The following is a 15,968-nucleotide window of genomic DNA, read 5'->3' on the forward strand; positions in this document are numbered from 1 at the left end:
GGCTGCAAATACCCCTTGAGCTTGAAGGATTTCAGGCGCCCACTGGAGTGTGGAAGGAGTTGTTCCTCTGCAGTCCCCTTGTCCTACAAAACTCTTGGATGACTGGTTTTGGCCATCACGAGGAGGAGGGGCTGAGTTGGCCCCAGGAATCCTCCTTCTTCAGGAGAGACCTGCTGCTCTCCTCCCCAGAATACCCTCTAGCACTGGTTCCAAACTGGCACGTGTGCCTCTGGACCCACAACCAGTGAGGAAAGAGCTACAGTGGCAGTATGAACAGAGGGCGGGTGCGCTGATCTTGGAGGCCCAGCTCTGAAACTTGGGTTCTGAACTTTCCTGCGACCTATGTGAAATAGCCCTAAGGTCGAGCCCTAGGTCAGCAAGAGGGCTACTGTAAATGGGCATCTATATTAAAGATGGCATAGTATGGAGCCAAAGCTTGACCAAGAGGAAGGATGAAGTGGTCATCGCCTCAGATGCCTGGCACTTCACAGTCCAGTGCTTGGACTTGTTCCAAGATTGTGCTGCTTGTAACTGAACAGCACATGCTTTACATCCACTTGTTTACTCATTATAATTATGCCCTTAATGTCAAAGATGGTTTCATTTGGATATTAGTCACTGTTTTTCACTGAAGTTTTATGTGTTAAGTGGCATGGTTATCATGAACCATTGTTTTAAAATCTCTACTTCCCTACTTTGCTTGGTAAGGATAGCAATGATGTGTGAGACAAGGTACAAGTGTGAGGATAGAGAACGATAAATTAAAAACTTTGCACCTACCTGCCTATTCCCTGGGCCACCTTAAGGCACAACAGATTGTACAATCCTATACGTGTCTACTCTTAAGTCATTCCGCTGCATTCAGTGGGAATTTCTCCCAGGTAAGCCTCTACAGGGATGCAGCTCTACCTTTTATTGTAGCTTATGAAATCAAAAATCACTAATCTAAGGCAATAGGTAGATATATTGCATTTTTCATGAATATGCTTTACATTACATCTCTTGATTTATGATGTTTGAAGTTGCAGTTTTTATTGCATTCACACCATGCAGTCACAGCTGAAAAACTCACTAATGTAGCACATTCCCTGCGGAATGGGAAAATCTAATAATCCCATGAATTGAATCATATGAACTGAATGAAGGTTCTTTCATTGGCATTCTGGTGCACTTCCTAAAAACAATTAGGGCTTCCCTCTCCATTCACATTGTATCCATCTGCTATTGTAATTCGAGCAACAGATGCTTTTCTTAAGAACTCCTGAATTTTTGCAAAATCTAACTGTTAGAATGACCAAGCAAGTGCAAAATCCATGAACCTGCACTGGGGGGAAAGAACTACATCTGTGTTCCTGTAATCTTTTTGAGTTCTGATTAATTTACTTTTCCACCTTAATGTAATACCAAGCCCTTTATCCTGCTTTATTCCAGTGTTAAACTGAGCAGCATCATTTTCTCATTCAAGGTAAAAAAAGCATTATTTGTCTAGTCTATCTTGAATTTCAGTTTAATGTATTTATTAATTGATTTAAATGCATTTATTTACACACACACACATATATGCTTTATGAAATTTTTATTTAAAGTGTTTTAAATGTATAATAGGTTGTAATGTTTTCTTGGCAACCTTTAAGAGAGTAAGGTTTGATTTAGAGGCAATGCAATATAGGGTAGCTTTCCCAGACTTGGTGCTCTCTAGGTGTTTTGAACTATGACTCCCAGCATCCCTGACCCCTGATAGGAGTTAGAAGCCCAAACCATCTGGAGGGCACCCAGTTGACGAAGGCAGGCACCGAAATAAAGACAGTCCTGATAAAGAAATCACATAATCATCATGAAAGCTGTTTAGGATAGAAGCCATCTCTCTCTCTCTCTCTGTCTCACACACACACACACACACACACACACACACACCTGGGATATAATGATAGAAGATGGAAAACTCTATCTGTGAAGAAGATACAGAAGAATGAAATTTCCCCTAAGAGATCTATTGTAAATATATGTATTTATGCAATGGCAAATAGCCTATATATGTCTATTTTTGTTGAGTTGCCTTTATGATCTGTTTTGTTGCAGAGTATTTATATTAAAGTGTTGTTAAAGTTAGTTTAATTTGATGCTTATTAATCCAATATTTGATGACAGTGATTCCTGATGAATTTGATTAACCTGGCTCACAAGCATCTTAGGAGAGAGACAGATACCTTTTAAACTTGGTTGCATTCTCTGCTTTACTTGCTTGCTTAACAAACCAAGAATATATTCAAATCAGCTTGCTTAGTTTTTTTCAGTGGGTAAACTAGTGAATGATCAGACCCAACTGAATCAAATTAATCATATGAAGTACAGCTTCATTAAACAAACTAAGGCATTTACATGAATCTGAACATTAGGTAAACAATTGCAATGCAGCAAATTAAAAATGGAAGAATTATTATGAAAGAAGTTTTCTCTAATCTGACTGTGAAAATAAAAAGTTATGAATGCAAAAAGGGCCTCTATGACTCAGACAAAAATTTAGAGGAAATAGAAAATTGCTCTATCATTATGCTATTATACCTGGTATGTATTGATGATAGAATTTATTATCTGGACAATTTAGACTTACTCAGAATACTGTCACAAGTACCCTGCAGCCAAATTATCTTTGAATTTTATTTATTTATTTATTAAAAAAATTCTATGCTGCCCCATTCGCCGAAGCCTCGGGGCGGCTTACAAAACATCAGTTAAAATATAAAACACTAAAAATATAAAACACATTAACATTATAAAATAAGTCACCCTGGCCGAAGAATAAATAATATTAGCAATTAAAATGACGTTTGAATAAAAAGGTCTTCTCCTGGCGCCGAAAAACAAATAATGACGGCACCAGGCGGACCTCTCTCAGGAGCGCATTCCATAGATTGGGCGCCACCGCTGAGAAAGCCCTCCTCCGGGTGCTTACCCTCCTAATATTCTTCACGGAGGGTTCCCGGAGAAGGGCCTCTCCCACTGATCTCAGAGGGCGGGCGGGCATATATCATTCCCAAATCAAGATTTAGAAAACCACATGGTATACAATGAGGATTTTCTCTCCTTTCTGTGCATATCCACAAGTCTCTAGAGTTCCATCCGGAATCCAAATATATTCCCAAATCATCATTCACCACATCCTCTTTTCTTAGGACGATTGTTCTGATATATAGCCGTATGAGAAACTGCCTCTACCAAGAGGGAAGAGATGGCCAGATAGCAACAGAATATATATTTTAAAAATATATACCTGATATAATATTTGTTTCTCTAAAACATACCTGTCAATCTTTAAGGTGTGATAGACTATTTTAGATTTTTCCTTACCCAAATCATCAGATTAATTTGGGGCAGCCTCCTGTAATTTACCAGACAGGTATATTGAATGTATATATTTATAAGTTCCTTGCTACATTTATACTCTGCCTTACCTCCAAATAACCCAACTCAAGATACAGAATCCTCCCAATCTCTATTTTACCCTTACAGCTCTCTGAGCTAGGCCAGGGTGAGAATAAATAAGCCATACAGGAGCCACTTAGGGCCACCAGTGCGCATTTGTATATTGTCTGACTCTTTCTGCTCATTCTTTATTGTTCTGCTTTGCCTTGCCAAGACCACGCCACCGATTACCTCACAGATGATAAAGCATTCAATCAATACATGGCATCTTGACAAAAAACTTGCCTTTTCACTCATATTGAAGTGACCCCTTTGGAGAAACTCTCTTGGCCTTAAAACCTTTATCCTACTCTAGCAGTAATCAAACAGAAATCCCCTGAAGGATATTTAAAAATTGCTTACACGTACTGAAGCGTTGCAAACCTTTTATTTCCCACTGCCAAAAAGATAAGTCCTTTTTATGTTATTTTTAATACTTGTATGTAATTAATTTAAAAGCAATCATATCTATATGCTTTGTTAAGCATATCAAACTCTTTTGGGGCAAGAGAACTGTGATGGCCAAGGTCACCTCTGTGCTTCTCCCAGCCTACAAATCCTGTAGACTGCCAAATTTGGGACAGGATGTAAAAAGATTGATATGCAACCAGGAGACATGAGATCTTGCTGGTGATAGTCTCCTCCATTCCATCCACCAAGACTCATCTCTGAGGTTGCTTTTACAACCTTGGAGTAGCTGGTGCACTTCTTTCAATTCTAGCTGAGGGAGGAGGTGGGTATTCATGCACTGATATCCAGCGACAAGTTAAGCGCTATTTTCCTATGGCATAGCTGGAAATCCATAAAATCCTATCACCAATTAGATGTTATTTAGATGTTAGATGTTATTGTGTGACCCACACATTTTTGGGTCTATAAAATGAATTAGAATGGTGAGCCTTATTTTTTCTCATAACTAAGAAGTAGATTCATGTTTGAAAGAATACTCTCTGGATGTTATCATAAACACACTTACTTAGGGTAATTTACATTGAATTCAATAGGACTTAGTTCTGAATAGACATATACAGGACAGCATTGTTAATTGCTACCTTACTTTCTCCATTCTTTCTTTCTTTGTTAACTTGTCCTAACTTTATAGCTATAGATATTAATTTCTCACCGAATAGCATGTGCTAACACTGCAAATTCTAACAACTGCAACAATATAAGATTTCATCTTATGCATGCTCCTAGGAAAAATTTTAGTGAAATTCAAAAGAAATAGCAGAAGATTAAAAAAAAAAAAAAGAATGATTTTTAAAGCCTGAGGGCATATTGCCTCTTTGACAGTAGAAACTGCTGTATCAAAATGATTAATATCCACTTACATTTGTGGGTTGTCCTTTAACATAAATGAATATTGCTTAGTGGAAGAAAGTATCTTTTTGCAAGTATATCCTTTTTTATAATCTAAAAGAAAAAATCCCTGAAAATGACAACAGCCACAAAAACCCTGGAAAATGTTTACAGTAACATTTGCCCTAACAAAGGAAATGTAGCAGCTAAGCTTGTAAACAAACTATATGGTGAATACTTCTTAAGGGCAAAAGATAGCCCTTATGTGCATAACACACACACACACACACACACACACACACATCTATATATATATAAATATAAGGTGCAACATTTATCATTATAGGTTAAATGGGTCAATTTTAGTTCACTGATGCATTTTCAAGTCTCAGACTTTTCGAACTAATATGCCTTAAACAGTTTGCATTAAGCATTGAATATGGTCTACTGCACAATGGCAAACAAATGTGCCTTTATCTCCCTTAGTGCAAATTCAGTTTTAACTTATTGTTATCACATTGACAGCCTTGTTCTGTTAAGTTTCATTTCAGTAGTCCATGGCTGTCAAACTTTCTATTCCCCCTCCGAGCCTTTAAGCAACTTCATTACATGTTTTCATGAAATACGTCTGACTTCGTAGTAGAGTGCAATTCCACTGAACATGGCACACGATTGTTCCATGTTTCCAAAAATTTTCACATGAGAGAGAAAGTATCCTCTTTGCAGAATAAATTTGGCTTGTTCAAACTTCAGAAACATAGGAAAGAAAGAAATGACTGTTTCTGCCTTGCATTTCATATACTTAATAATGTATCTACAAAATACCACTAATTTGTACTGTGAAGTTATGAAATTTCAGGTTGTCTGTTTGTAATCTTTGCGTTATTGTAAACTGGGTTACTGTAAAATGTTTGCATTCATTCATTAAGTACACACAAACACATATCACAGGGTATGAGGAGCAGCATCCATTTTTCTTGAAAGGCCTAAATTGTTATGTCATGAATGTTCACATGGTGGACACTCTACTTGGTGTGTGCTTCTTGTCCTTGCTTTCCCATGCACATCAAATGCTTCCTTCTACCCTTCTGCCTTGCTTCAGAAGGTCTCCTTCTTATGCCATTATAGCACATGCTAAGGCAGTGAGTCATCTCACATTTGTGAATATTTATTTGTATCGTATTTAGGCATCCATATGAAAGTACTTTGCTTTGAGCCCAAATAACTGAAAAGGAAAAGAAAATGTTTAACTGTGCACTAGCAGAAAAATGTGGAGTACGATGCTCACCGTGTATAAAAGAATGAGTTACAGTACAATTAAGGAAAGGACAGGCTAAAAAGACAAAACAATTTTGCCAAGACTTCCAAATTTGGGCTCACTTTTCCCATGCAGCGTCACTTTTCTGCTAGTTCAGCAACAGCCATTCTGTGACCAGAAGATGCTTTCTTCTAGCACAGGAATAAGCAAACTGGTGCCCAGGAGATGGTTTGGGTTAGAACTCCCAGGATCCCAGTGTATTGGCCATTTTCATAGTGGCTCATGGGAGCTGCAGCTCAAAACATCTGGAAGGCATCAGGTAGTCTCCCTCTGTGTGCATGGAAGTGCACCTTTGGTGTAATACTTTGTTTTAATTACATTTAGGAGCCATGATTAGCATAGTGTGATGGTTGGGCATAAACCCTTTAAATCAGGGATGGTGAACCTTTTAAAGACCGAGTGCCCAAACTGCAACCCCAAACCCACTTATTTATCACAAAGTGCCCATACTACAATAAAACTTGAAAACTATCATACATGGTGGACTTGTGACAAAGCAATAATAATTATTATTAATAATAATAGGTTAAAATACACAGATGGCTTGGGGAAATGTTGCAAAGGCCTCTAATATTTAAACACCAAGTATGTTTGCTAGGGATTCTCCCTGATGACTTTGATAAGCAAAGAACATATTTGACTTTACATGTAATCACAGCGGTGAGGACTATATTTGCACAACATTGGAGGAATGAAGAACTACCGACTGAGGAATTGATTTTAAAGAAGATACTGGACTGTGCAGAAATGGAGAGACTGACTGTGTCTCTTAAGGAGTGGTAGATACATACTACTATCAAATTTGGAACTTTTTCTATCATTGGTTAGAGAAATGGAACTATACGTAGGGCTGAAATATACATTAATTGTAAAAAGAATAAGATAATAGCCCAGTATGTCCATTGTCTTTGGAATAATTGTTGTTTAAATTGGTAGAAAATAATAAAAACTTGAAAACTAAACAACCCCCACCCCCGAAAACTGGGGCTTTAGTTTAGAAAAAACAACTCACAGCCAGTCCAAGCAAATATATATACAGTATATATCCTTGGCAGCGCACTGACTGGCCATGTGAAAGCTCGGATGAGTTGCGGCTAATGAGTTGTGGCTTGTGACATCATCGCCTGGCACCGCTACTCCTTTCCAAGCATACACATGGCCCCTATGTGCACTGTTACTCAATGGCCGGATGCTGGGACGATGCAGGCATGACCTGGCTCACATGCTGACAGAGAGGCCTCTGCATGCCCACTGTGGCCCATGTGCCATAGGTTCAGCACCACTGCCCTAACCCTACCCTGGTGCACTCCCCTAACCCTAATATAGGGCGAAAGTTCCACTGAAAAGAGGACAATTTTCGAAAAGCCTTCCTTGAGTACCTTTTCTGCACAGCTCATCATTTCTGCCCATTCTAAACACATTCCAACCATCAAAATCATACCAGGACACCGCATTTTTCTAACCCTAATCCAGTGTTGGTGAACCTTTTAGAGACCAAGTGCCCAAACTGCAACCCAAAACCCACTTATGTATTGCAAAGTGCCAACACTGCAATAAAACCTGAAAACAGAGGTTTTAGTTTAGAAAAAACAACTCACAGCCAGTCCAAGCAAATCCTTGGCAGTGCATTGACTGTCCATGCGAAAGCTCAGACAAGTCGTGGCTAATGAGTCAGGGCTCATGACGTCATCGCCTGGCTCCGCTACTCCTTTCCGAGCATGCGCATGGCCCCTATATGTGCTGTTATCTGATGCTCGGCTGCTGGGGCGCCTTGGCTCGCATGCCGACAGAGAGGGCTCTGCATACCTGCTGTGGCACACGTGCCATGGGTTCACTACCGCTGCTTTAAATGAATAAACACCAAGACTAAATTAGGACCTGCAATAGTTTCCTTATATTATGTGGGAACAGATAAAGTAAAAACAAACACAAAGGATACACACTAGTTAAGGCGTAAAATTTCTGCAAGCTGAAAAATCTCATAAGCAATGGCAATATTTTGGATCTAGGCCTTGATTTAAGTGGTTAGGATTAGGGTTGCTTGAGATCAATGCAAATCAAATGCTTCCTTCTGCCCTGGAAATGTTATAACTACAAAAATCTACTACTGAAAATGAAAATAGAAATTGGGCATAAAGAATTAATACTATAAAATTGTAATAGCTACAACACAAAGAGATTTATTTTCTTCAGTATAAGCATGTCTTTCCATCTGAAAAAAAAGTTAAGCATTTGGAACACAAGTCAGCCAAATGTATCCATTTCCCTATTCCATTAGTCTCAACATGGATATGTTTAAGCATGCCTTGAACTTTCCTTAACAGCTTAACCATGATTAGTTCTAGCTGGATTGTAGTTGGACAGAAACGGATAAGGTGTCTGCTGCCAGGGCCCTGTTTCTCTGAGGAATGATTTTGCCTGAAAGGAGGCAAACAGAGAGGATATAATAGCCCAGGCAGCCTACCACCCAACTCCCAGTTGTTTCTGTTTAGAGACTTTTCCTGCTCCTTCAATTGCCTCTCAGGGCTACAGAAGAACCATTCTGCCTGGAGGTAAGGCACAAGGGTACTTTGAGAGCTGGTTTGAAGAGAGCAGCATGAAAAGGGCAGAGCAGTCATATCACAAGGAAGAAAGAGAAGGGAATGAGAGCAACTCAAACCAAACATGGAAGGGCATGTCTTTACCCATATCCTGATGCTGCTGAATTTATGCATAACCGAGAATGAGGCAGCTTCTCCTTTTCCATACCCTTTTATTGTCATTCGATTCCATTTTATCTGGCTTCTAATTTTGTTTACTTTTGTTTTTCTGCTCTGCTACCTGTTTTGATTGCACAGTACTTATTACAGCTTCATTGTTGTGTGTAAATTAACTTGAGAGGCTTGTCATGAAAAGCTATAAATCTGTACACATGACTACAGGGGCAATTCCGTGCATGTTTAGACAGAAAAAGGCCTTCAACTTCTAGAATTCTCTAGTCAATGTGCCCAAGATTGCACTGTGAGCAGGTTTATAGGTTTCAGAACAAACCTTCCAAAGTAAGCTGCATGGATGACTAAGGAATGCCCCTTTTCCATGCCTAAGAAAGCATCCTGAGTAAATAATGCTATATTCAGGTTGGCTGCTGCCTGCTGTTTATTAGTCTTTTGTAGCTTTATTGCATCTTTCACGTCTATTCTGATGTACTTTTAATGTTTATTTAGGTCTCCTTTCATTATTTTTTACTGAAGTTAGGTGCTGTAAGCACTGCCGCATCAGAGATGCAAGTGATATATCAAAAGTAAATATATCAGCATTAAAATACACAGCTTATTACTCTACAATATTTACAGCGCAATTCTGTACCTTCAGCAACCAGTGTGAAGAATTTCTTTAGGGTCAGTATGTGTGAGCCTGCAGCATTAATCAACGAGTCAGATTCACCATATAGCAGATAGGGTTTTTTGTTTGTTTTTGTTTTGCAATGAACCTTTAAACATTTTGAATTATACATGCTTAAAAATACAGCTAAAACAGTATGCCAGTGTTATTATGTAACAGAATTTCTCCTTGACAACTGTCTTCCAACTCTTTCACAGTAAATAAAACTGCTACCTTCAAAACAGCTCATGTTTTAGTTGACCTTTGAAGCACAAAACAAGTATTGACTCTGTGTTTCTATACATTCTTACAATTAAGACATTTCTTTCTTTTTTCATAAAGTGTACAACAGCACTGATAAAGGACCACTTTTTTAAAGTTAGGGAAGAAAATTGCAAGGTGTATGGTTAGGGAAAAGACATATACAAAACACTCTCTAAACAGCTGTATAAGCAACTTCATGTCTGTAGGCTGCTGGAGGTTTCTATAAGATATGTTGCAATGTATACAATTTGCATTAAACCTGATAATAGAGTGAAAATACACTATTAAATTTTGCTGTCAGCAATGTGCAGATGCACTTAGTGATCTATATATTATCAGGGCCAGTAGAGGCTATGGCATCTGGAAACTGGAAAAGGTGGAATATGGTGGGAAAAAGGGGAAAAAAGCTGTTGACTAAGCAAGAAGGGGAGTATCCATTTGCCTTTAATCCTGTCAGACTAAAAATCAGCCTCCTCCTGGACCATATAGTAGGACCACAGTGGGCCCACTACACAACTTCTACTCACAGCGCAACACTATTGGGAAACATGGCTACAAGTATCACAGTCCATGTTGTTAGGAGTAGTAGCAATCACACCGCCATGAATTAGAACAATTAGCTCAGTATAATCTTGAGCTATCGATGGAAATAACATGCAGGCATGGGGTCAAGTTGCAGGAGAGAAATGTGATGCAGCAAGTCTCAAATGTTTCATACAAAAAGACAGGCCCAGAAAGCATGGGCATCGTAGTGGAATCCACAATCCATAGTAGAATCTGCATCCCAAAAGAAGCAAATCCTTGTGGCCTCAGACAGTAAGACATTCACATTAGAATATCTGTGTGTGGCTGTTTAGCTTTAGTGAAGGGTGCAGTTGGGCAGAAATCTGTGGAGCCATAGGGAGGTGTGGAGCAGCTCTGAACAAAGCCTCTTCTCTCTGAGAGGATGGAAGGCAGGCAGGTGGCAAAAGGCTGGGAATAAAGCTGGGGAAAAAGTCCCAACCCTCCAAAGGTTTGGTACACTGGCCATTCCAGCTTGCAAGGTAGATGTGGTAGATTCCGACCACTTTATATGCTGGTTATTCTGCTGAGATAGTTCAAAAGCTCGATGGAATGCAGCAGGTGCAATAGTCTGCTGACTGAGTTTCCTTTTGAATTAATATATTTATTTTCATGCTACTTGAGTTCAACTGAGTTCTTATGAAACTGTGTCAAAGGCTCAGAGCATCCTATAGAATCAAAACATAACAAGAAGGTTGCTCCTGGGAAGTAGTTGCCTCCTTCTGGTAGTTTCCTTTCTCCTAATCACTGATATAAAGGGTAAAATTGGAACATCTGGCATACAGGTAAGTAATGGGCATCTTTGCTGGTCCCAGGCACTGTCATTCCATATATATTATGATTTGAAAGTCCAAGAAAAGTGGGGATGTGTGAAGGGTGAGTTGTAAGCAAGCAGAATTTGTGATACAGAATGGGGAATACATGGGTTTATGGCATCATCCTTGGCTCCCAATTTCTGGATTTTGTGAGCTTGAGCCAGCCTGAGATAGGCATCCCAGCCCCAATTTGATGCCTAATTAGCATGCTTTTAAAAATCATTTAAGTCAAAATAGCTACTTGAAAATAACAGCAAGCCTAAAATGCTTCATAGAAGGCATTCAGTTTACAGCTAGGGGACACAGTGGCAGTGGCTTCTTTATTTCCTTTTACATGCACACAACACATGTACACAGACACTTTCCAGCAGCCACTCTTTCTTTTTTCCCAGCACGCCTTAAAACAATGCCACCTCATGGCAAAAGGCAGCATCCAGGGTTGCCTGCGTGGACTTTCCTTCCTCCCATATGCTCAATGGAACTTCGCCATCCTCTTCTACCCACTTTGGCCCCAAGCACCCCCTTACCCCTTGCACCAGAAGGTTTCCAGCTCCCCAGGGGCTGCAAAAGAGAAGAGGAATTGCTTCTACTGACTAGAGGCATCCAGTCAGGGGATGGTTGCTGCTAAATTAGGGTGTGTGTCAAGATTTATTTTCATTTCTGTTTCATGTGATGGTAAGAATGAAATAAAAGCACAAAGACAAGACAGACTTACTATTGCCCATCCCAGTCCCAAATGCCAAAGTCCTGCTAATTTGTAAATGGGATAAGCTAACTGGGACAGTCTTTTCATTCAGTACTACTCGAAAAACTTACAAATACAGATAACCATTTCCCCTGTCAAAATATTGTCAACAGAAGTAGCAAAGCACAACGGAATGTCTCTTTGATGCAAATGGTTTAAATACAATGATAATGTCCAAAGATTTCTAGTTTCTAAAACATCTGACCCATCGGGGAGACAAATTGCAATATCATGCTATTTCTTAAAACTAGCTGTATATAGTTTAATAATTCAATACACTGAATTTTTTAAATTAAATTATGTCTTGTCTTTCCAGCAGCCATGATGTGCAAAACATTTAAAGAGAATGTAAATGGAACACGTGTTTACGTGTCATTCACATTAGATCTGTAATGGCAGGAAACTGCACTAGGACCACTAAATTCGTCTTTAGATGTCAAATTTCAGGGAAAAAAGCTTTATTTTGCCTTCGGTGGCAGCTTTTATGCATAGCAGCCTCAGCCTAGTAAACACACACTTTGAAATTACTATGATTTGCATTGCTTCAGCAGCAGTCTCTGCTCCTAACAGAGTGCTATAAACTAGCTGCTTAGATGCAATAATACCCACCGGATAACAAAGGATGTCATCCTCAGAGGAGTTAGCAAGGGCTATTTAAAGTCTTTCCCCACTTTATGAGATTCCATTGCTTGCAGGTGAAATACTTTGAGGTTGATATGGTTTGACAGCGTACCTTTAAGCAGGCTCCCTCTTGCCTGTTTGTACTCTCGTGTAAGACACCACTTATTTCCATGTATTAAAAGATTAGTTGTCAGCTGAGCCCTATGCATGACTACTTGAAAGTCATTAGGGCACACTAAAGTTGTGCAGGCCAGTCCAATGCATACTTCTTCAGAAGCTAGTCCAAGTGTGCTCAGTTTTCTATATTCCAAAGAATGTATCTGTAAAATTCAACAATTAAGTGACTGCCCTGGAGTGCACAAGCTGGCTTTTGTTCAGGAGCAGTTGCATATCCTAAATTGCTTCGAAGTTTGAAAACATACCTGATTCTTCACAGAGAGAGACTACAGGTTTTACTATCCTATGTAGTCAGTAGATGTATATACAAATTCTCAGAACTATGTGAATATGCTTTACCAAATACATCCTCTCATCCAAACCTAATTGTGAGCTCCAGGATTATTTCAGATCTTCTTAATATGACTCATAGCCTACCCTTTTGAAGAACAATAATAAACAAATAGCTTTCCAAACTTCACTGGTTCTTTAATGGACCTTTATGTAGAAGAACATGGGGAAGGAAGTGCAGCTGATAAAAAGGGCTGACAAGGAATAATGGATTTGATTTACTGAAAATATGGTGAAATACTTTTATAGAGAGAGATAGAAATTATTGGATGTATAAGGCAAAAATAAGCCAATTTAAATACAGGAGTTGCCAAAATCAGTCATGTAGCACTTTCTTTCCTCCCCCAGCACATAAGTGCAGAATCTCAAGGAACTAACAAAATAGTATTAGTATTCTTCAACACACAAAAGGCTGATTTAAGGAAGACTTGAAGAATTAATGACCAGCTATGGTGATGCATATTAACTGCTCGGGAAGCCCTAATATATTATATTAGAACTTGAAACAGACAAAGCCACTTTGGATATAAAATACGAACTGACCCTCACAGAGCTGCTATTATTTCAAGGGGAGAAAAATGAATTCTAGTTAAAACAGGCTTGCAAAATTCTATTTGTGCAGCCACTCATGAAATACCATTTTTAGTTATTTTATCTGCCAAGTATAATGTTTGGTTTTTTTCCTCTCAGTGGCAAAGGTGCCTGAATATATTTTGTGCTTGGGCTGGTATTTTTCAAAGATGAATTCACAAAGCTGCATACGAGTAGAGTGTCCACATCATGCCCCCTATGCAAAAGCAAATCTCCTTTCCGTCCTGCGTTCTATATTGAGCTGGCAAGGAAAAGAGGCATAAAACATTATTATGCTATTCTCTCCATTCATAGCTGATCCACTGGTCTGAACCTCGCGATGCCAATCATGGCTGAAAGGAGCAGCCGCGGCATTCCGAAGGTATGCTGATGGAAGAGACCTCAACATCTGCTCTTTTGGACTTTGACTGGGAGAACCCAGATTTTGTGGGGTGGGGGGCAGAAGCACAGCTGGTCACTTTGGGAATCTTGGCTTAGTGGCCTTATGAGGGGCAACTTGCCATGGCCATCTGGCTTCAGCTTTGAAGCACACAATTCACATTTGTCGTCCAGTCCCCTCCAACTGCTAGCCCGTGCTTTTGTACCTGTTTCTACATTGCTGATAAGTTTCAACAGCAACAATAAAACTCTTTGCCAACACCAAGTAAAACAAAAGCAAGGCACTTGGATCATGTGCAGTTCTGAATTGTGAACCATAATAACAACAGGCATTAAATGATTTTGCTCCTGAACATGCCACTTCCTAAGTGGTCATTTGAGGGACTAGAAAAGAATTCTTGACATTCTATAGGTAATCTCACAAACAGGGCTTTGTGGATAAAGCAGGGCCTCCCTTGCAGATCTTAATTCCTGGGCAGGTTCAGAGTCAGATTGACAGGTGGTCATTTAGACACCAGGTCCTAAACCATTTAGGGCTTTAAAGGTTGAAATGAGCCTGGAAGGCAACCGGCAGCCCGGTCTGGTCATTCAGTATAGGTATAAAGTGGTACTGATACCATGAACTGGTTGATCATCTGTCTGCCATACTTTGGTTCATATGAAGTTTCTAGACAGTCTTCAGGAGTAGCCCCTCATAGAATGTATTGCAATTTTCTACATGGCTGCGTCGATAACTGGCACCTAATCAGACCAGGTCAGGAAACTTTGCATTTTGATACTGATGAACAAGACATCCAACTTGTTGGAGTTTAAATTAGGCCTTCTGATTGCTGCATTCATTACATTTCTATAGCACCCAATAGCTGGAGCATTTTCTCTCTCTCAGCTCATTACAAAACTCAGGCAACATCCAGGGCTTCCAACTGCTTGCTTGATGTTAGGTAACAAAAAAGCAATAGAGTGGGTTATCATCAGCATATTGGTGCTACCAAACTCCAGATCTTCAAATGTCCTTTCTGGATGCTTCCCTGTGTTCTGAGGAAAGCAGAACAGGATAGAGCCCTGTCGGACACCACAGAGCAAAGGCTGTGGAGGCAAATAGTGATTCCCCAGCACCATCTTCTGGACACGGCCTGACAAACTGACCAAACTAATTGCAAATCAGAGCCACAAAGCTGAGCTCCGTCAGAGAGCTGATGGTGCTGAAAACGGACGAGAGGTCCAAGAGAAATAAGAGGGTCATGCTTGGCCCATCCAGTTGCTGGTGTAGGTCATCCATTGGGGTGACCAGAGAAATCTTAGTCTCATATCCCAGCTGAAAACCTGATTGAAATGGGTTCAAATCATCAGTTATGTGAGCCAGTGTACATAGTGGCGAGAATGGTAGACTGGGATTTAGAGCTCAAGGTTCAAGACTTGAGTTATCCATTAAGCTCACTGGGCATTTGCAACTGCTGCCCTCTTGAAATCCTTTTTTTAAAATTCAAGCTCTGGACACTGCTCAAAGAGCAGTATTCAAGGGGCTGATTTCAGAGCTTTAGGGAGCAATGTTGTCCATGACCTGGACCACTGAGCACAGAGGGAAGCTCTCAGGAATCCACACTGTTGAGTTGTAGAATTCCTTCCCATTACCATAAGCAGTACTTCTTTTCATGCCTCATTTAAGCTCTGTTCCAGGTCATGCGACTATGACACAAGGGCCAGGAAAGGCATGGGACTTTATGAGATTTGCAGCTCTTTTTGACCATTGGTTAGACTTGGCACCAAGAATAGGTTAAAACCCTTTCTATTATTCATGTTATGTATATATTTAATAAAAGAAAGGAAATGTATTATAAAATTTATTTAGTATTAAAAGAAAGCATACAACTTCCAACATGGATATTGGAATTACAAAAATCTAGCTTTGGAGCGTCTCCAAAAGTGAGTTGTGCAACCTGTCCCTCTTCCATCACCATGTTTTTTTGCATCTCTCATGGTGCGGTGGGAAAATACAAATGGGTCACCATTATGAATTCTTGGAAAAGTGCAGTCTGCTTTCATCATG

The sequence above is a fragment of the Varanus komodoensis genome, unplaced genomic scaffold, assembly GCF_004798865.1.
Source record: "Varanus komodoensis strain SLA01 unplaced genomic scaffold, ASM479886v1 scaffold32, whole genome shotgun sequence".
NCBI classification, from domain to species: domain Eukaryota; kingdom Metazoa; phylum Chordata; class Lepidosauria; order Squamata; family Varanidae; genus Varanus; species Varanus komodoensis.